Source organism: Tursiops truncatus, chromosome 17 (genome assembly GCF_011762595.2).
Source record: "Tursiops truncatus isolate mTurTru1 chromosome 17, mTurTru1.mat.Y, whole genome shotgun sequence".
Taxonomy (NCBI): Eukaryota; Metazoa; Chordata; class Mammalia; order Artiodactyla; family Delphinidae; genus Tursiops; species Tursiops truncatus.
The window spans coordinates 67,844,721-67,867,080 of record NC_047050.1 but is presented as its reverse complement, the minus strand read 5'-3'; the positions used below and the strand labels follow the sequence as shown (position 1 = coordinate 67,867,080).

The window sequence follows — 22,360 nt, the reverse complement described above, 5'->3', positions numbered from 1 at the left end:
CCCCACCCGCGGCAGGGATGTTGTTTGGATTCCCAGCTGCCTCTCGGGGACCTAGGACGGCCCTGGCACTTGGTAGGCCCTCAGCGAAAATCTGTCGAGGGCCGAATGGATGTTTTGAACGCACAAGCTGTCCACGCCTCCCCCGCCAGGGGGGCGGGGCAGGGATCAGCATCCTTCCCCACGCACAGGTGAGGGGGAAGCGGACCCAGGGCTGGGAACCCGGCCGGCCTGAAGGTCGGGGGAGCTGAGGGCCCGACGGGCTGTGCCCTCGGGCCATCCCCGCGCCTCGCTGAGCTGGAGTTCCCTCGTCTACGCCACCGGGAGGGCGCCGAGCCCCCCAGCGCGCCCCCGGGAGGCCGCTCGCCCGCCTGCCGCGACTTGCCCAAGGTCACCCGCGCCCCGTACCCCGGGTTGTGGGGTGGGGGCCGGCGCGGGGCGGTCCCGGGGCGCCGCGCGCGCTTACGCCGGGCCCCGCGATGCGGCGGGGACTGGGCGCGGGGGGAGGCGGCTTCGGCGGGCGTCCTCCTTTTGTGAGAGCGCCGGCGGCGCGGCTTCTCGAAGGTAAACGGCGTTTCCTCTTCCTCCTCGATGCGTCTCTTCCTTTTATAGTTATTTCTCGCCTGGCAGTCGCCGGGGCTGTTGCTGCTGCTGCTGCTGCTGCTGGGCCGCCGCGGCGGGGGCCGCTCGCAAACCTGTGGCGGTGACGTGAGACCCGCCAACCCGGAAGCAGCGGCGGCGGCGGCGGCGGCGGCACCCGAGGCTCCGAGGCTCCGAGGCTCCTGCGCTCCAGCGCCGGCGGCTGCGCTCCCCTCGCCGCTCGCCCGGGCCGCCAGGTACGTGCCCGGGGCTCCTCCGGCGCCGTCGCCCGGGCCGCCCGGCTCGCTTGCGCGCGCCCTGGGAGCCGATCTGCCACCGGGGAGGGCGTGGGGTGCGGGGCGCGCGCGCGATGGGTGCAGGGAGAGGTGGGAGTGCGATCCGGGCCGCGCCGGGCGCCCTGCGGTTGGAGAGGGGGCGCCGCAGCGGTGGGAGTCCCCGGCGCGTGGGGCGCCCCGAGGATGCGCCTCGGGGGGGAGGGGGCTGGAGGGCGCGAGGGGCGCACGCCGAGGGGCCGCCGCCCGGGTCCGCCCAGCTGTGGGGAGCGCGCGGCTGCGCCCGGAGGGAGGGGTGCCTGGCGTGGCCGCTCCCCCGCAGACCCCTCCTGCTAGCCAGGTGCGGGCGCAGGGTCTGACCCCGGGCGCCGTGCATCCCCCAACCCCCCAGCTAACTTCGACTGGGGGCTTGGAAGGCCAGTCTCTTAGAATTGAGGAACTGGAGGGGGTGAACAGAATCTCCCTTGGCTTCAAGACTTCCTCGTGGGGTAACCACCCGCCTCTGTTTAAAGAGCACTTCCTCTTTGCCCTTTATCTTTTCGTCGTATTTTTTTTTCCATTTTTTTAAAAATGTAAGTTCAGTGTTAACGAGTGGATGCCCCTGCAGCCTGCACGGCTTCCCTGGGGTTGTGTACACACCCCGTGGGTATGGAACCTTGTGTGTCCTGTGTCGGGGGTGGAAGGAAAGAGGAACCGAGGACTTCCCTTACTGGAGCCCCCGGCGGCGGTCTTTGATCCTCCCCCTGCCGCAGAAATGGAGCCAGAGGGGGAGGGGTTGAGTGGGAAGGAGGCCCCGCCGGGGAGTGTCACGAGGACTTTGCACCTAGGTTTAATTCCTTGCTCTGCCACTTAATAGCTGTGTGACCTTGGGCAAATCGCTTGCCCTCTCTGAGTCTTAGGCGCCTGTCTCTAAAATGGGCTGCTTTGAGTTGGGCCTCGAGAAGAGGAGCGTGTATTTCCTGGCCTGGAGAGGGCGCAGTGATTGGATGTGTCATTGTCAGTCACCTTTAATTTCTGCATCCCCACTGCCTAGAAGGGGGGCCTGGGGCACATGGGAGGTGCTCCATAGATACCTGTGAAATGAATAGGTGGGTGGTGAATTTTCAGAAGTGAGTGGCTGGGTGTGGTCCCACATTTTGGCTTCCTTGCCCTGTAACATCCATTCCACGGTCCCCAGAGAGCCACATTTTGCCACCTGGGATATATGTAATCCACCCCCTTCCCAAGGAGGATTAGCTTGTGAAAATATTGACTTCTTATGAAAAGGAGCTTAAACTCTGACTTTGAGCCTCTCCTATTCTTGGAAGATTGCATTTAGTGGAAATGAAAAGGAAGCCTCATTTTGATTGCCACCGCCAGATGACTGGCCGCCGGGGCGGGCTGCCAGGGCTGACAGCTGGGCTGATTTCCCAGGCATTGGGGTTCCTGTAAACAGGAGGAAGCTAGGGAGAGGTGGGTTTTCTCCTAGGTGGGGCGTGCAGAAGTGGTCAGCTGGCTTGAGTTTTCTTCCTGGGGAGGCACGTTGTAATTTGCATTATCTGGATCCTTGCTAAACTTTAGGCATAGGGAGGGGCAGAGCGTGTGTGCTGAAGGAGCCCAGGGTGGATTCACCCTCAGGGGTACTTGGAAATGGCCTTCGTATAAAGGCTCACTATGCATTTCCGCAGGTCACTTGGGGAGATTTTCAGGTAATTTTGCTTTCTCTGACAGCCATTCCTTTTCTCCTTTCTCAGCTCTCAAAGGCCTGTGTGCACTTCTCTTAGGATCCTTAGCTGTGCTTTTTTTTGGTTTTTTTCTCTCACAGCTGGAGGGCAGGAGATGAGCCTGAGTGCTGCTATCATTTTAAGAGGCAGAAGCAGGCACCTCTGTGTGGCCGGCTGCGGTTTCAGCATATGCGCGGATTCATTTTTAAGGCATAGAGTGGCCATAGTTACCTATGAAGTAGAGATTTTATTCTCATCTTGCGACTTAGAGAAAGTGCAGGACTTGGCCCAAGACCCTCAGCCAATTAAGCAGCAGATTCAAGGTCCTTCCTCTAGACTTCCTACTGCAGAGCTCTCCCGCTTCCCGGTGCACTGTGCTCCCTTCTGAAGGGCCTTTGTGTTTCCCCTGGCACCTGGCAGGCTGTCTGGCATATGCTGGATACTCAGTACATGCTTTTTTTTTTTTTTTTTTTTGACAGAATGAACAAAAGAGGGATGGTTTGCTCTTTGTGGAGGTACAGTCTGTCTCTACCTCAAGGTCAGCGCACTGGCCTGTAGGTGACCTTTTGCACTTGTTCTCTGGCCATTCCTCCCAAGTGTGTCTTGGTTCCCCATTGTGGAATCCCAGTCTCTGTCAGTTCCTGCTTCAGCACCCAGAGCCCATGACGGGAGGGACTCCTGAGGGGCACCAGTGCCAGGAGGTTGTGGCCTTAGGCCCATCATCTCCCTGATGGAAGAGACCACTGTCCTGTGGCTTTGGAGGTCTGGGACTTGGCCGCCAAAGCGGTTTCTCTCTCTCCAGAGAAACCATCTTCCAGCAAGCATTGTGGCCATAGTGTTGTGTCGGTGAAACATCAGATTTAAAATCAGTCCACTTTAGCTATGCCCTGGCCTGAAGCCTTAGAGAGGTCATGGCCTTCTTAGAACTTTCTTTTCCTCATGTATAAATGGGCAAAATCATCCCTGCCCCATTCCATCCAGTTCACAGGACTCCTGAACATGAGGACAGGATCCACAGTCACACCTCACTGCCCCCTCTTACTGCCTGTGTGCATGTCACAAAGTTCCTTCACCTCTCAGAGCCTCAGTGTTCTCATTTGTAAAATGGGACGATCTGTCGGGGGGATGGTTTTGCTCATTGCGGTCATGTGAGTGATGCTCTCAGCACAGGCCCCCGTTAAATGGCCATAATCGTCAATGTTTATTATTATCAACAGCAGCAGCAGTAGTGATCCCTGTGTCCTCAACTAGAGAGAGCATAAGCGTCTCAAGGGCCAGAGCCATGTCCCTTTTTTTTTTTTTTTTTTTTTTTTTTTTTTTTTGCGGTACGCGGGCCTCTCACTGTTGTGGCCTCTCCCGTTGCGGAGCACAGGCTCTGGACGCGCAGGCTCAGCGGCCATGGCGCATGGGCCCAGCCGCTCCGCGGCATGTGGGATCTTCCCGGACCGGGGCACGAACCCGCATCCCCTGCATCGACAGGTGGACTCCCAACCACTGCGCCACCAGGGAAGCCCCATGTCCCTTTTTTAACTTGAATTGGAGCTTCTGGATAGAAGTAAATTGAGGAAGGGTGGGGGGAAGTGTTGATTTTATTCTTTTTCTCCTTCCCTGTCTGGGACACTTGATAAAGGCCTGATGAAGAAAGAATCATGATGATCCTGTTTTTCATCCATCCCTGAGGGTAAAAGGTCTTTTTTCCTCTCTCTCATAAAGTGAGCTCTTTATGTGCCTATGACACTCATTTCATATCTTCTCATAAACTTCGTATCCACTCCTTCCAGATATCACCCAAGACTTGATCCCCCCAGATTGTCAAATAGACAGAGTTCTGTTGTGTGGGTAGAACTTTGGGAGTTAAGTCTTCGATGGTCTTAAAAGGGGTGATTGGCCTCACCAGGTTGAAGGGAAGATAATAGCTTTGTAGCCAAGGATGCATGAGGTTAACAGCATCTGTATTTTCCTCTCATCCTTTTTGGCTTCAGAGGCAGCATGGGTGTGGGTCTGGGGGCCAGACTGTCTGGGTTTCCATCCTGGTTGTGCTGCCTACGAGCTCCGTGGCTTCCTCTCTCTGGGCCTTCCTCATCTTTCAAATGAAGAATAATGTTTGCTGCCTGGAAAGGCTGTTGTGAAGGTCAACACAGAGGTGGTCTGGGGAGCCTCCCAGCACAGTGTATGGCACATAGACGGTGCCCAGCAAATGTCAGTTACTTTCCTGCCACCCCTGGGCTCTTTCTGTCCTGGCCCCAGTCCCATCGTCCTGTCCCTCCGTTAACGGGGCTCCAGTTCCCACTGCGGATCAAGCCCTTGGGTGACAGCTTCATCCTAGATTCAAGTTCAAGTCTCCATGCTTTTCCAAACCACTTGTTGACTGGCCACAGTATGGTGCTTCCACTGTGAATGGAGAGATCCTTGTACCAGAGCTTGTCAAGGAGAGTAAACTGGGGAGTCACTGAGTTTACGTTTTGTCCCGTTGATTTTTTTCCCTCTCCTTTCCAGAGACTTACTAGCTGCCATCTGCTCCGAGGGAAGGAGACATCATGTTCATAAATACATAAATAATCGAAGCTGACGAGGAGATTTGTTTAAAGAAGTGATGCTGAGAATGATTTTTATAAATATTTAAGATAATCTGAAGCCATTAGAGGAATCGCAGGGTTTATTAAAAAAAAAAACTGAAAGCATGTTTTGGAAGGGTTCCTTTCCCTTCCAAGTTGAATAAACGTCAAGAGTAGTGGACGCAGGGCCCGCAAGGGGCAGGTGGCTTGCGGGTCGGTTTGTCTCTGCTGTTGGCTGTTGGCAGTCATCCATTTATGGGGGGTGATGGATGGGGAACACGAGGGTAGTCAGAGCCACAGCACTGAGGGGGAGAGCTCTGAACATTTTGAAGCTGCCTGGGCTTCCTTGAGACTCAGAGAGCCAGTGGGTCACACATGCCAGGAGTCCCCCTGGGGGGGCTGTACATTTCAGATGCTGCTTCTAGAATCTGAGAGTCAGTGGCAGGCTTCTAGAAGGTTCCTAAGGTGAATGTTTTTTGCTTAATGACAGGCTACATTTTAGTGAGCCCTACTGAGGCCCACAAGTCGAGAGGCAGCTGGGTGGTCAAATCGAGGCATGTGGGATAGGGCATGTCAGAACCAGGGGACACCTTGCAACACTTCCCAAACTGGCGTGTGCCCCCGGATCCCTTGGGGATTCCCTTGCAGATTCTGAGTCACAGGCTGGGGTGGGCGGAAGGCCTGCATTTCTAACACCTCCCCATGTGATGCTCTGGGTTGTGGACCACACTTTGAGTAGGGAGAGCTTGGAGGTCCCCACCTGCCTCATTCATTTGGGACCCCAGCTGGCACTGAGGTTGTGGATCAGAATAGAGTCCCGGAGGCTCCTGGGAGCCGATGGCTTAGTTAGCAGAGGAGACAGACATGCCCCAAATCACACGGTACGAAGATGGTGGGAACTGAAGGGAGAGTGGAGAAGAGCTCCCTGCACCCACCCAGAGGTGCTCCATAGCCCAGCAGGGCCCGGGTGCTCTGGGCAGTCCAGGTGGGGTGGGAGAGGGAGGGAAGGGAGGGAAGCAGGGGGAGTGTGCCAGGCCTTCACCCGTGATAAGGGCTGGAAGGACTGGACAGGAGCCTCTTGCTCAGAGTTTCAGGTTTCAGGCGTCCCGTACTCTTTTTTTTTTTTTTTTTTGCGGTACGCGGGCCTCTCACTGCTGTGGCCTCTCCCGTCGCGTAGCACAGGCTCCGGACGCGCAGGCTCAGCGGCCATGGCTCACGGGCCCAGCCGCTCCGCGGCATGTGGGATCCTCCCGGACTGGGGCACGAATCCGTGTCCCCTGCATCGGCAGGTGGACTCCCAGCCACTGCGCCACCAGGGAAGCCCCGTCCCGTACTCTTAATTGAACAGATGAGGGAACTGGGATCCAGAGGGGGAAGCATTTTGCCCAAGAGGCAAAGTCAGGACCGGAACCCAGGTCTTCTGGCTCCCAAACCGAGCTTATCACACGGCTCCAGAGTGTCTTTCTGCGAGCGCCTCGGGGCCGCCTTAGTGCAAGGCTCTGAGGCCAAGGAGATGCTGGGGGCTGGACGTCCCCAGCGCAGAAGGTACCTCTGCCCCTGACCTTCCTTTGGCAGGGGACCGAGCCCTTAAACCCACAGTGAACAAGAAGGCCCGACGCGGGAAAAGTGATGGCTTTGAAGCCGTGCACCCCGCCAGGCTCCTGGCCTCCTCTCCCTTACCCCAGTCAGCACCCTCACGTGAGCGGGGGAGGGCAGCGGTGCAGCCGTGTGGAGGGGCTGAGGGTGGGAAGAGGCCTGGGCAGCAGGAGGAAGAACAGCTCCATCCTTGACTCATTCGCTTCGTGGAGTCTCCTGGGACCGGCTCTGTCCGGCGGCTGGGGGCTCTGTGGAGTGTTACCCCAGTGCCCACTTAGCAGATACTGTCGGACTGTGGAGCCGGAGGCGTCCTGGCGCTACCACTCAGTAGCTGTGTAACCTTGGGCGAATCGCAGGGCCTTGCTGAGCCAGAACCATCTCGGCCAGAGCTGGGCTAATAACACCTGCCTCTCTGGATTGCCTGGAGGACTGAATGAGGTAATGTGTGCTCTAGTTGCTAACCTAGACCCTTTGTAGAAACACTCCAAAAAGACACCCCCCGGCTTCCCTGGTGGCGCAGTGGTTGAGAGTCCACCTGCCGATGCAGGGGACACGGGTTCGTGCCCCGGTCTGGGAAGATCCCACATGCCGCGGAGCCGCTGGGCCCGTGAGCCATGGCCGCCGAGCCTGCGCGTCCGGAGCCTGTGCTCCACAACGGGAGAGGCCACAACAGTGAGAGGTCCACGTACCACAAAAAAAACAAAAACAAAAAGACACCCCCTCCCCACAAAGACATAGTCACCGCTGGGTGGGGACGGATTTGTCCAGTGCTGATTTCAGGCCAGGGCTGTATCCTTCTGGCAGTGACGCGGGATATGGATTTGAAGGGAGGGTAGGTATGTCTGGAAGGTCATTGCAAATTGCTGCAGTGCTTTTATGCAAAACTGAACGCTGGGGTTGGCCCCCCTGGGGTTCTCCTTTAAAAGGGAGAAGAACCGTGGAACTTAGGACCTGGGACCTCCTGGTTCACACATGACTCCCTAACTGTGGCGTCTTCTGCAGCTTGCCTAACCTCCCCCGGCATCCCAGTGCCTGTTTTGCAGCTCCTTGTGGCTCTGAAGTTGGAAACCGGTGCAGTCGGCCTGGCATAGGGCCTGGCCTCTCACAGGTGCTCAGTACTTCGAGGCCCCTGTCTCCTCAGCCTCAGGGTCTGGGACTCTGGGAGGAGTCCCAGGGGAGGGGAGGCCTTTACTGCCAGTTTGTGTGCTGGCCTGGCCCCAGCTTTGCTCAAAACCAGAGGTGAAGTACAATACAGAAAGCAGCCAGGAAGTGAAACTCAGCCAGTGAAACCCTAAAATGTCTGCTCTGCTCCCCTGAACTCTGGTTTTGTGTAGCGCCCCAAGCTCTGGAGGCATTGGAGACCGGCCAGTGCGGGCGTTCAGATCCCGCAGGCTGCAGACGAAAGCTGAGGGGTATTTCACAGTCCTTTCCAAACACGCTTTCGTAGCCATCAAGTGTTCAGTGCATTGTGGAGAGAGCAGGTCCGTCCTGCTCTTCAGCCACAGACGCTGAGTGAGTACCTACTACGTGCTGGGCCCGGTGATGGGTCCTTGGGGGGAATAAATACTATGTGACCCCTGACACCCCACACAAGTCCCTAAGGGCCTGAGCAGCTTAAGAAGGAAGAATTTGGATTTGTTTCCTTGGGCTCACCCAAGCCCAGTCCCTCCAAGGCTGTCCTGTCCCTCAGGAATTGGAAAAGTGCTCTAGCTAGGTTTGGAGATAGGGCAGTAGGGAGAGTCACCGGGCACCAGAGGACAGGGCGGCAGGGTGATGGAAGGGGATGGGGGCAGGGCAGCGGGAGTTGGGGAGCGAGACAGCATATCTGACACTTTGTGTCGCATTTATGACCCAGCCAAAGGCCTCCCTAATAACAAGCCTCCTGTAAATGTCACATTGCGGGTTTTTGTGATTTTGGTTTTTTTGGGGTTCTTTCGTCTACCTTATTATAGTAATAACTTTCCCTTATCGGGCATGGACAATGTGTACTTTGCAGATGGTATTTCTTACCTCACAGTAACTCTGTGAGGCAAGTTATATTATCCCCACCTTACAGATGAGGAAACAGAGAACACTTAGAGGCTAATAAAAAGCAGAGCTGGAATGCAAAGTGCTACACCAGCTTCGACACCTACCTATTGTTTTTACTACCTCTTCTGAGTGTACTTCAAACATAACTCGAAAAATCTCTGAAGAGAGTTGTCTACCAAGGAGCAGACACGGCTGCTGCTGGACGATGCTAGATGTTGCTAGAAGACGGTGGTGGTTTTCTAAGTGGGCATCTCATTATGATAGGCGCCTTGGCAACCATCACTGCCGAGAGCCACCTACTGTGAACTTGTCAGCCCAGGAAGTTCCGGATTTATAAATGACTCTTGTAAGTAGATTACTTGGGCTAATTTGAGTGGTGAGGTTTTTGGTAAATTCAGTGTGAAACTGACTGGTGCTGTTAATACACCTCTTGATGTGTTTGGTGTTGGGACGTGTAGCACATGCATCGTCTGCATTACTCTGTCTGCATGCTCCCCCAACAAGGCAAGGTTTTGGGGGGAGGAAGTGTGCTCTGGGTTCATGCTTTGGGGTGGATGGTTGAATTGGGCAGGAAAATCCCAGTGTTTGGGCACTGGTCACTGTAGACTTGAGAAAATAAGGTGGATACAGGATGAATCGCTGGACTTGTAGTGTTTCCCCCATCCATTTTCAGTGTGTGAATTTACCAGAATATTCTAGGTGTGGGTTTCCTCTTGCCCAGTATTTCTTTTATCTGACCATAATTTGCGTATGTTTAAGCTTCCTGGGTGGGAGGGTCAAGAATCCACATTTTTAGCAAGCACTCAAATGATTCTGACGCATTGGTCCCTGTCACCCAGTTAGAGGAACCCCACGTAGCATAATCTTTTACCTGTGTACCACCTGCTTCTAACTGCTGAGGGTGGGGCAGTTGGTATAAGATGGAAAGGACATTGAAGATCACCTAGTCCCATCCTTCTCAGCCTTTTTCAGGCCACAGCCCACTCAGGAAACAGAATTTATAAGGTGTGGGTTGGGGAATGGGCAGTAAAAGAGGAAGCATCTCTTGGCTGGAGATGACTGACCCTGGGGCCACCCACCCAAAGTGCTGAGGAGGTCAGTATCTCAACACATCTCGTCTAGGAATCCCGCTTGGGAAGCTCTGATTCTCATCCAAGGTTGGAACCTGTTCACACAGCCCATGGAAGCCCAGAGAGGTGATGTGAGTTGCCCAGAGTCACGCAGGAACTTGAAAGTCATCTAGGTCACTCACTGAAAGAATGATCAGACCGAGGAGGGGAAAGCCCTACTAAGGACCACACGGCCAGCTCGTGGCCCAGCGAGGAGTTCTCGTGACCAGACAGCCTGTCCGTGGCAGGCGGGTTGCCGAGCCATGGTGGCCTCCCCAGCACTCACCAGCCTTGGAGGTCTGGTTTCCTGTTCTAATCCGAAACTGATTTTCTGCTAGTTCCTGACAGAGAGACACATCCCTCAAGACCTAAAAGCACCAAAGGAGAAGAAACCTTACACAGGGGACACATCTCAATCGTGAAGTCCGGAAGTCAGCTCAGCAGGCAGAACTGCATATGGTGAAAACGATTCAGACAGTCTCCTGATTTGCCCCTGAAGGATCGTTTGTGCACACGTGATTTTGTGTATGTGATGCTGTGCAGTAACACGTGTGCGTAAATGTATCGCACAAGCCGTAGTGTACAGTATACGATAAAGGACAATTACAACATCCAAAACAGAAATTCAGTTAAATACAAGAGACAAAGTACACTTGTATTATTTAAATTAAAAAAAAAAAAGCATTTGGCCCTTTGAGTATAGCTGAATACAGCTAAGTTAAATGAGCGTGAGATACAGTTCCATTGTATGTTGTGATACATTGAGGACATCTTGAGAACGTGTAGCTGTCCTGACCCGGTGGCGTGCCATATATTACACGTGTATGTACACGTGTAATATTATTATTTCAGGGGTCTCTTCTGCTTGAGTGTGATTAACTTTGGAGACTTTTGGGGGGTCCAGCTCCAGTATGGGAGACCTAGTAGACTGGAAGGACACAGCCTCCCCTGGCCTAGTGAGGCCCGACTCCGTTTTTTGAATGAAAGCAGTCTCTGATCACAACCTCATGCCTGTGGTTGAATGCCCCATTCTGGAGTTGATTTGAAAGGGCCTCCTGGGCCCATGGGGGACTCCAGCCTTTAGAGAGGACCCCAGCTCCCTGAGGCCCTCCTCCCCCTGACCTCAACACCCGCAGTGGAACTGTCTGTTTCCCCAAGCGGTGTTTCTCAAAGTTTCAGTGGTGAAATGCAGAGGAAGTGTAGAAAAACGAATTTGCATACTTCTGACTTCACCCTGACCCTCTCCCTCTCGGCAGTAAATGAGGAATAGGTGAGCTGTGACCTTTTGAATGTCCCCCACCCATTCCCCCAGGGACCCCCTCCCCCATGATCATGGCTGAGAACGTGATTGGAAAATGCTTCTCTCCAGCTAACCCGATCTTTGTCTCAAGACCTTGGACATTTAAAACCCAAAGAAAAGGAACCTGATCTTTTGTTCCCGATCGTGTTAAGTGGGGCAGGAGGGAGTATTTGATTCCACCTTGGAGCTTATTCTCCTACGCATTATGGAGCTGCCACTCAACAGCAGGGATTGAAGAGCACCTGAGAGGCACCTGCTGATGTGCAGAGACTGGAATGTTCTCTAAGAGCTCACTCAAGAGAAAACCCATCCGGTGCCCCGTCCTCCCCCCAGGATTGCTGTGAACCGTGTCATCCTCGGAAGGCACCTGTATCTTCTTGCTGGTGGCCAGCTGGGTCCTTGATCAACCCTTCTGGGCAATCATGGCAATTTATATCAAGAGCCATGAAGATCTTTGTAACCTTTGACCCAGTGACCCCACTTCTGGGAAGCTGTCACAAGGAAACAATAAAAAATCTAGACAAAATGTTGCACAGAGATCTTCAACTCAGCTTTTTTGACAATAACAAAATAAGTTGGAAATAACCTAAGCATCTGACCATAACCAAAGACCTGAATCAGTTCTGCTGTAGCCACTCAAGGTGGAGGCCCCGGGAGGCTGGGCGAAACTGAGCAAAGCAGTCATATATAGGAAAAAAGACTGGAAGGAAATACACTCCAAAATGGTGTCAGAGGTAGTGGAAGGCAGATAAGGATCTGGACGAATTTCTTTTCCTTTCTCTCTTTGACGCATTTTCTGTAATGTGGTGGCTATGTTACTTTTATGGGAAGAAAACCTCTTTTCTGTCTCTTCTTCTAAGAAACTGAGAACTCTGCTGTTTCCAGGGAAAGCAAGAAAACCAAAGTGGAGATCCCTTCCTACACGACGCATAACAAAACAGACCAGCTCCTGAAGCTTAGTCCCGGGCATTCCTGAGGTTCCAGTGCTAACAGGCCTGTTAACAGGGATATAAGACAACTGGAAAAAGAACAGCTGGTAGTTCTTGAATATAACAGCCACCCTGGATCAGACACCCTAGACCCAGGCAGAAGACATTATTGTTGCCATTTAATAGTAGTAAAATAATCAATGAGGTAACCCAGGGGTGGGGGTGGGGGTCAGAGGAGGTCATGTGACTTTTCTAGACTCACCGTGTCTAGAGACACCACAATCCCAGGAACTCTCCTCAGGTCATATGGAAATCATTTTCTGGGAAGGGTAAGGTGAGGGTCAACTACCAGTGAACAATAGCAAGGTTGTTTTCTGTTTGGGTGGCATTGTCTTTGTAAGTGGCAAGCAGAGTGAACTCTGGTTCCAATGGAGGGGAAGCTGCCCTGGTGTGTTCTGAGTGGAAGAGATGTATCCTTATGTCCACAAGCAGGGGAAGGCGCCGAGGTGAGCTACAGCCAGTTACGGGGATAGTAAATTTCCAGACAGTCTCTGTTGTGTTTAAAATGCCATTTTCTTTCAAGTTCTGTAGCTCACCTGTCATCTTTGCCTTCATTTTGGAGCAGTTCTGATTCAAATAACTCCTCAGCCATTTTTTTAAGGGAGGCACAAAAAAGGTGCCTGGGAACTAGGTGCCAGAGGTGGGTTTGAGGAAGAAGCGTATGAATTAATTTTCTGCTTTGGGTGGAAAATTGAAATGGGAGTGTTTTAAAATGTTCACTTCAAGGACTTCCCCGGTGGCGCAGTGGTTAAGAATACGCCTGCCAGTGCAGGGGACACGGGTTTGAGCCCTGGTCCGGGAAGATCCCACATGCTGTGGAGCAACTAAGCCCGTGCACCACAACTACTGAGCCTGTGCTCTAGAGCCCGCGAGCCACAACTACTGAGCCTGCGTGCCACAACTACTGAAGACTACGCGCCTAGAGCCCGCGCTCTGCAACAAGAGAAGCCACTGCAATGAGAAGCCCATGCACTGCAACAAAGAGTAGCCCCCGCTCTCTGCAACTAGAGAAAGCCCGTGTGTAGCAACGAAGACCCAATGCAGTCAAAAATAAATTTTAAAAAAGGTATAAAAAAATATTCACTTCAAACCCCAAGATTCATATTTTTTGTGTATGTGTTTCTGTGATCACATAGGAAACGGGGACACGTTTTAGCATCATTTCCAAATAGCCATTTATTGAGTGTCCGGAAAAGCCCTCGTTTTTTCCATTCTCTTCCTCCTCTGTTCTCTGTTGGGCCCGGCATCTGGGCCCTCTGCTCCCAAGCACCTTCCAGAGGAAGTGACAGGTAAATCAGGCAGTTGTGCTGCTCTGGCCGAATGACTGAAGCTACTTGCTGAGCTGAGCCCTGGGCCACAGAGCTGAGTCACTCCCCTCCCTCATCTTCGCAGTTTCCAGGGTAAGGACCAGAACACACGGTGGGCTAAGTTTCTGCCTGGGCCCATCATCTCATTTAATCCTCACCTGCACTCTGCCGGGAGATGCAGGTCAGCTCAACAAGTCCTAGCGGGCGACCCATCAGGTGTTAGGCGGGTTTAGTAAAAGCTTTCATCCTTGGGCGAGGCTGAAGCCCATGAAAACTCCAAGGTTTTTGTTACCTGAGGGTGTGGGTTTCATCTGCTCCTGAGAGGGCGGAGGCTCGGGAGAGCCGCTGCTGGACACGAGGCCTTGCCTCTGCCGTGGGTGCCCAGCCCTGCGAGTTGCTTCACGTCCCCTCGCTTCTCTGTGGAGGGGGCATCATGAAGCATCCTTACAGGAGGAGGAAGCTGGGTGTGTGATAGGCCTGTCACCTCCCTGCCTCCCTCTCCTAAGGACCATACTCTGAGGGCTCAGTTACCCGTGTCCTCCCAGAGGGGTGTAGCTGCTGTCTGCGCAGTGTGTGTGTGGGGGCGTCTGTTCTAGGTCTGCCCTGCTCTCCCCTCCCATCTTCCTTCCCTGTCTGTCCCCCTCGCCGCTGTCAGAGCCTGGGACAAGCGCTCCGTTGGAGAACCATTGAGAGCTAACTCGAGGAACAGTCCTCTGTGAATAGATGTGCCGGAAAAAAGCCTTGGCCAAGTGTAAGCCCAGCTGAATATTGTTGGCGCTAAATTAAAGATGAGCCTCCTGGCTCTCTGGTCTACTTCGCGTTGACCACACACCACATCATGACCCTTAAAAGAAGAAACAAGGAAGGAAGAGAAAAAAGCAAGGGGCTTCTATGACAGAAAATAAAGTCTAATAACAGTACCTTATATCCGTAGCGTGCTTTGTGTTTATGCCGTGGCCTTCTTCCACTAAGCATCGCCGAGCCCTGGGACTGGGCCTTTTACTCTTTGAGGTCCACAGGTCAGGCCTCGATCCAAGAGTGTTTGTAGAATGAGTGTGTAATTTTTTCAGAAAATTGAAGCCCAGAGAGGTTGAGTGATTTGCCTAAGGCTGCACAGCTGCTGAGGGCCAGAGTTGGGACTCAGTCTTGGTCCTGGCTCTTCTTCAGCTCTACTTGATGGCCTCCTTACAGGTGCACTTCAGGCTGGCAGAAAATTCAGAAGTCAGGAGACACACCTAATGAATGGAAGGGGCATTTACTGAGGCCTCATCCCTCCTTTATTCTGAAGGCTGGTATTCCTTGTACTCTGGAAATCAGCCTGCTCTCTGGCCACCTGAACTGTCCTCCCATCTCTCCGGCCCTCGCACGTTTAAGCATTTTCTCATTTGTCTCCTCCAGAGCTCCTGGAAGCCCCCTGGGGCTGTGTTATTTAGTACCGTCGTTGAAAATCAGAATGCAGCCCACGGCTTCGGCTGTGGGAGCTGGAGTTGAACGAAAGAGTACATTGGTCCTCAGTGAGAGAGGACCTTTGCTGTCCGTCAGAGGGTCCCCAGGTTGGGTCCTCTCTGGGCCATCACACTTTCTGTTCCAGCCTCTCCATGTTCTTATCTGCAGAAATGATGGTTCGTTCACCAGGCAGGCCCAGAGCCCCTACTGTGTGCCAAGTACAGTACTTTGGGTTCTGTCCTCATATTAAATGCTGCTCTGCCCCTTCAGCCAGCTCTGGGCTGTGTCTTACTTCGGTTCTGTACGCCTTCAGACTCCAGGGATTGGGAGGCAATCGGATGGCTCCTTCTGCATCCCTCCCCCCATTCCCTTTTTGGGTCCCGTGGGGAAAAACCCTGTCCTCAGTGTTTTCTTCTTTTCCTTTTCCTCCTCCCCCCTCTCTCCCCTCCCCCTCTTCCTTCCCCTCCCCCTCCTTTTACCATTTTCAACAAGCAAGCATCAAGCATGAGCTACGTGCCAGGGTTTGGGTTGGGTGCCCATATAGAGAGCTTAGCGGGAATCATTGCTCACAGAGGGTCCCGGACTGTGGGAGGAGATGGACATAAAAACAAGTCATTGTACTAATATGCAAAGTGTTATGGTTATGCAAAATTTAAAACTTGCCAAACAGTGATATACATTGTTTAAGGAGTACAGTCATATGTAGTAAAAGCGTAAAGAAATGCATGGCAGTAAGAATACCCCATTCAGGACAGTGCTTACCTCTGGGGAACTGGGGAGACAGATAGTTTTGGGGTGGGGTACCCAGGGGACTTTGCTTGTATTCACTATATTTTGTTCCTTAAGCTTGGTGGTGGGCAGAAGAGGCGGTTTTATTATTCTTTATGTATTTTTTTGTACATCTGAAATATTGCACAGTAAAATTTTTTTTAAAAAGTTGCAAGCAAGAAGTTATTTGGAGACACTAGCCTGGGAGGGTCAACAGCCAGATATGGGGAAGTTTCTCTTCTCTGTGCATCCAGCCAAGCACAGCCCAGGCTCACGCATTCAGGACATGTTGAACTGAACTTTGCCTGAAGGGGCTAGGGCAGGCTTTATAGATAAGGTGACAGTTTGAACTGAATCTTGAGGGCTAGCGCCGCCGGGAACAGCATTTCAGACAAAGGGAAGAGCGTGTGCAAAAGCTGGCAGGCAGGCCAGCGTTCAAGGAGCTACATGCAAATGCTCTCAAGGAGCTACATGCATTTGCTCTCCCAAAGTCCCCCACCCGCCTGCCGCCTTTTTCTTTTGGGGATGCGCCGCAAGGAGGAAAGCAGACACTGGCCCTTCCGCCTCCCCCCGCTCTTCGGAGCACACAGCAGTTTCCCAGATGAGTCTTCAGTGTCAGACAACGGTAACCTCGGCCCTTTTTCTGTACAAGAAGAGCTTTCTCGCCAGTGTTTGCTCTCTGCTGGTCCAACTCCTTTATCAGAGTCCCGGTTTACCAACGGCTTCCTCCTGCCTGGACTGAGGGAGAGCAGTTTGCGGGCAGCTGTCATTGGAAGGGACCTTAGCCAGTGTCTGGTGCAGTGACCAGATGAGGAGACCGAGTATCCTGATAACAGTGAATGTTCTGGAAGGTGGCGGCCTCAGCTTCTGAGCTTCACGTGGGATCTTAGTTCCCTGACCAGGAATTGAACCAGCGCCCCCTGCATTGCAAGCACAGAGTCTTAAACCACTAGACCAGAAGGGAAGGAAGTCCCTGCTGTTGATCATTTATACTCAGAATGGCTCAGAATCCAGGATGGTGTGGAGTTGAGTGGACTCGGGATGGGCTTCACTCTGGTATTAACACGAAGTCAGATTCCCAAGAGCACTTTGATGTTTATCGGGGCCTTGGCTTTGTGAGAGGTTGGTCCCAGCCCAAGGAGATGGGCTTTGGTTTCAAATGCAGAAAGCCGGGCTTCCCTGGTGGCGCAGTGGTTGAGAGTCCGCCTGCCGATGCAGGGGACACGGGCTCGTGCCCCGGTCCGGGAAGATCCCACATGCCACGAAGCGGCTGGGCCCGTGAGCCATGGCCGCTGAGCCTGCGCGTCCGGAGCCTGTGCTCCGCAATGGGAGAGGCCACAACAGTGAGAGGCCCGCATACCGCAAAAACAAAAACAAACAAAAACAAAAACAAATGCAGAAAGCCGTTGGTAAACCGGGACTCTGATAAAGGAGTTGGACCAGCAGAGAGCAAACACTGGCGAGAAAGCTCATCTTGTACAGAAAAAGGGCCGAGGTTACCGTTGTCTGACACTGAAGACTCATCTGGGAAACTGCTGTGTGCTCCAAAGCGGGGGAGGAGGCGGAAGGGCCAGTGTCTGTTTAGTGGCTTTTGGGGAATCATGTATCTTCAAGATCATTTTCTTTGAAAACATTGCAAAGCCAACAAAACTCCTGGGGGAGCCAGATCAAAGCAGTGACGGGGAATTTCATCAGCGCTTAATCAAAGACATCGACTGTTTTCTGAGCCTCACTGGTTCCTCTCCCACTGTTGACTTTAATTGTGGAAACTTGTTCATTAGGGTTTCGTTACAGCTGGCCCAGGGTGTCACCCCTCGTTTGCCCACTTTGATCTCTGGGAAGTTGTTGGCTTTTGGGGAGATCCTTGGGCTCCTGGCCATTTCTGCCATTCACATTCAAATTCAGGCCAGACCCGCACCCAGATTTCAGGAGAGAGGTCCTTTTCCACACCCCATGTTCCTGCCTGGCCTGAGGAAGAGCAGTTTGCGGGCAGCTGTCGTTGGAAGATACAGGGAGACTCCAATAAAGATGTTCAAATAAAAAAAATAAAAGATACAAGGAGATAGGAGCCTATCATTAAAACAAAGAAATGGATTCCTAATGATGGAATGTCGAGTACTCATTTATTCATTAAACACATATTTCCCGAACACCCACGGTATGCTCAATTTTAGGGGCAGAGATAACTCCTGATAACAGTGAATGTTCTGGAAGGGGGCGGCCTCAGCTTCTGAGCTTCATTAGGTGCCTCTTTTAATCTACCAGAGGCTGTCCCCAACGAACCTGCAAGTCCACAGGCTTTTTAGATGCAGTCTTGACGAGCTGTGTGACAACCTAATGGCAGCAGGGGGCAGGGAAAGGTGCAGGGTCCGGAGGAACTCAGCATGGGTCTCCCACCGGGGACCAATTAATTCCGCAGGAAGTTATGGTTTACATTTTGCCCTGGAAACTCAGGCCCTGCGCACACTCATGCGCCTTGGCCCTCAGAGCATCCTCTCCGCAAGTTTTGTTTAATCACAGTCATAGTTGAAAACTCCCAGCATTTTCCCCTGATTTTATTAGCTAGTCCTTACCCGCATTGCATCTGCCTTGTCTTAAACACCCTTTTTGGGTCTGTGTTTATAGACCCTAAGTAAACTTTAATTAGGAAGCCAGCAATGGCCAGAAAAGGTTCATTCTGTCTCTTTCGTACTGTAGCTGTTGAAAGTGCAAGTGAAGGCAGGGAGATCCCCGGTAGCTAGTAGAGTGACCTGGGGGTGAAGGATTGTGTGGTCTCACACCCCCCAACAGATCAGGTGCCCTGAGGCAGCTTCAGTTACATCGACATTACCTGCAAGAGATCACTTGATGTTACCTTTGATTGATTGATTGATTCATTCATTCATTCACCAAAGGGATACCGCCTTTTTGTAACACCATCTCGTGACCAGACCTTAGAGGGCAGTGATTTTTGCCTGTGTTCACTCCTGCTTCTCTGCCCCTAAAATTGAGCATACCGAGGGTGTTTGGGAAATATTTGTTTAATGAATAAATGAGTACTCGACATTCCATCATTAGGAATTCACTTCTTTGTTTTAATGATAGGCTCCTATCTCCTTGTATCTTTTATTTTAATGGGATCGGGATTTGGACATACAGACCTTGTTCTCGGTACCGTGATGGCTGACTCAGGAGGTAGCTCATTGTGTGTGTGTGTGTGTCTGTGAATGGAGTCATGCCCAGCAATTGCTAAAAAAGGTCTGCAGCTCATATTCAAATCCCTAACTCTGCACTACAGTTGCCATCCCCAAAGCAGAGCTTGCTCTTTTTTTAATCCTCTCCTTCATCCAGCTGAACTTCTGGAAGCCAGGGATGGCAACTGATTCATCTTTGTAACCCTAGAACCCAGCAGGGAGCCTGGCACATCTGGATCTTGGAACAGTTTGCAGAGTGAATGAACAAATGAATGATAATGCCAATTAAGTTATCCAGAGTGTAGCTGATGCCTAACGTCTTCATGGGGTAGAGAGAGAGGATGTTTCTGGAAATGACCCTTTGCTACTACGTTAGGTGTTTTGCAATAGCAGATGCTTGAAATTCTGCTTGACGCTTGCTCTCTGGGGTGAGAGATGAAGAAACACTTCCTTTGTTCACACTTGGCTCCGGGGCTGTGTAGACAGGCAGAGGCCTCTCACTTCTGCCGCCCTGGGAGCCCCTGGGTCCACCCTGTGGGCCAGTTATGGTGAGACAGGGCTCGTGGATCTGCAGTGACCTAATTGCACAGTTCAGTGAGTTGGTGTGTCTTGTGGGCATTTTCTATATTTTGGGGTGCTCAGCATCCTACCCACCTCCCTCTTTGGGGGATCTCCCAGGATGAAGGTCTTGGAGGGGAGCAGAGCTCTGCCCCCCGGTACGGGAGCTGAGGTGGACCAGACATGCTTTCTTCCCATGTCCAGCTGCTCAGGCCGTGGCGTGTGGCCTCCGCGTGGCCACGTGGCTTAGATTCCGGGTTGAGCGGAGCAGCAATGCAGGTGAGTTGGAGGTTCCTCGGAGTCAGGAGTATCCTCAGCAGAGGTCCTGTGGGCACAGCCTTGGCCACATTTCCCCTCTGCCCATCTCCCCTGGCCCTTTATCCCAGCCTGGTTCTCCAGCCTGCCTGGTGATTCTGGGAGCTTCCCCTTATTGTCTCATCAAATTCCGTTTTTCCTTTTCTGCTTTCTGTAATCAGTAACCCTGACTGACAGGTACCACTGAGGCCAGCATGAGGCGCCCCGTCCCCAGCAGGGACCTTGGGAACATGATGAGACAGGTGAGCTTGCTCTGGATGCCTCCCTGTTTGTGCTCTAGACACCATCCAGCCTGATCCCATTCCTTGAAGACCCAGTGTGCTGCAGTTCAGCTCCGTAAACATTGGGCCACCTACTGTGTGTCAGGTTCGCACTCAAAGGCACAGGGATGCGGAGATCAAGAGTCCCTAATCCTGGCCGATCTGGGGCTTTCTGGCCGTTCATCCCTTCAACCAGTATTTATTGAGCACCTGCTAAGTGCCAGCAGGCACTGTGCTAGGGCTTAGGGATGCGGAACCAAAGAGATGGAATGTTTGCCGTCCTGGAGTTTGCATTTCAGCTCTTCAGCCTGTTCTTCCTTTAAACCATGTCTTATTCTTTGCCTGTTCCTTCATTCATATATATATGTGTGTGTATGTATACACACTTACACATATATACACACACACACACGCATACACACATATACATACACATATATGTCATTCACTGAATACCTATGTTCTCTGTATAAAAATACTTATATACGTATACTTGTTGCTGTATAAAACATGCATATATATATGAAAGCAAGCTTTCCTTGAATACCAACTGTATGCTACAGATAAAAACATGTTTATATATATATATATAACATGCATATACACTGTATACATCTACATGTGTCTACAAGTGTTTACTGAATACCTGCTTTGTGCCTACACTGTGCTAGGCATGTGGCAGAACGTAGCCTAGCAGAAGAGACAGAAGAAAACACTGTTTTCATACACTGGGAAGGGCCATAACTTTGAAGGATTAGGCAGAGAGGTGAGCTTGGGAGGGTTACCATAAGGCGTGAAGGGAGAGCAGGCATCAGGCTGCCACGGAGCAGAGGCCGGTCCTGGTTGCTCTCCTCCATTACCTTGACAAGGACGGTCTGGTCCAGGTATCTGCTGAGGTGGCAACTCTGAGTGGCTCCTTACGTATTGATTTAGGTGCTTGCCAAAATCAGAGGTCGTCTGGGGACTAACTTAATTTAGGTTCCTTTAAAATAATCAATGAGATGGAAATTTCAGAACACTAAGACGCTCAGATCTGTGCAGACATGAAAGTTCTCTTTTTCTTTAGAATCGACAGTGAGGGGAGGACCAGGGCAGGGGGTCAAGTCAGTGGAAACTAAAGGCATTTCTCCCACTCTCCTTTCATCCTCTCATTCATCTAGAACTTGACCAATTATCCGGGTCTTCTTGCCAGGATTTAATTGTTCTCTTGCCCCATTCCCTCCTAGGTTTTGAGGCCAAAATGAGGACCCTTTCAGTTCATTTACGCTGCACGTGCTGCCCTAGGACAGGGCTCCGGAGGGCTTCTTCAGCGGTGGGGGTTCTAGGCGGTCACCTGCATGGGTCCCACATGCTGGCCACATCCCGCACTGGCTAGTTTTTTGTTTTTGTGACAGCTTTAATTTTTAAAAAAATATTTATTTATTTATTTTGGTTGCGCTGGGTCTTAGTTGCAGCGTGCAGGATCTTTAGTTGTGGCGTGCAGGATCTTTAGTAGTGGCATGTGGACTTCTTAGTTGCAGCATGCAGGATCTAGTTCCTTGACCAGGGATCGAACCCAGGCCCCCTGCATTGGGAGCATGGAGTCTTACCTGCTGGACCACCAGGGAAGTCCCATGACAGCTTTATTGAGGTGTATGTTAGACAGAATAATGTCCTTCCAAAGATGCCCAGGTCCTAATCTCCATAACCTGTGAATACATTACCTTATGTGGCAAAAGGGACTTTACTGAGGTGCCTAAGGAATCTTGAGATGGGAAGATCATTCCGGATTATCCAGGTGGGCCTTAGAAGAGGGAGATGGGAGGGTCAGAGTCACAGAAGGAGGTGTGATGATGGAAACAGAGGGTCAGAATCAGAGATTTGAAGCTGCTAACACTGCTTTCTTTGAAGCTGGAGGAGGGGGCCACAAACCAAGGAATGCTCACAGCCACCAGGAACGGGAGAACAGGTTCTCCCCTAGTAGAAGCTCTGGAGGGAGCCTGACCCTGCTGACACCTTGACTTCAACCCAGTGAAACCCATTCTGGATTTCTGATCTCCAGAATTACAAGACAATACATCTGTGTTATTTTAAGCCACTAAATTTGTGGTAATTTGTTACAGCAGCCCTAGGAAACCAATGCACGGTATATTTTATGTATCTAAAATCTACCCATTTCAAGTGTACAATTCAGTGATTTTTAGTCACTTTACCAAGTGGTGCAGCCATGGCCGTAGTATAGTTTTTTGAATATTTTCATCACCCCGCTGAGATCCTTCATGTCCATTTACGGATAATCTCTGTCCTCAAGCCCAGGTAACCACTGATCTACTTTTTGTCTCTATAAATTTGTATGTAAAATTGCCTTTGGGACATTTCATATAAGTGGAATATGGGATCTG

General features: G+C 51.8%; 1 protein-coding gene across 3 annotated transcripts in view; it reads left to right on the top strand.

The window, feature by feature from the left end:
- The first annotated feature begins 700 nt into the window (after positions 1–700).
- The window catches only part of CYRIB (CYFIP related Rac1 interactor B), a 153,789-nt gene continuing 132,129 nt past the window's right edge, over positions 701–22,360 (top strand). For all 3 annotated transcript variants that reach the window (XM_073794759.1, XM_033843106.2, XM_033843109.2), the window contains exon 1: positions 701–833. The gene's annotated coding sequence lies outside the window, so the exon portion shown is untranslated. The remainder of the gene's footprint in view (positions 834–22,360) is intronic.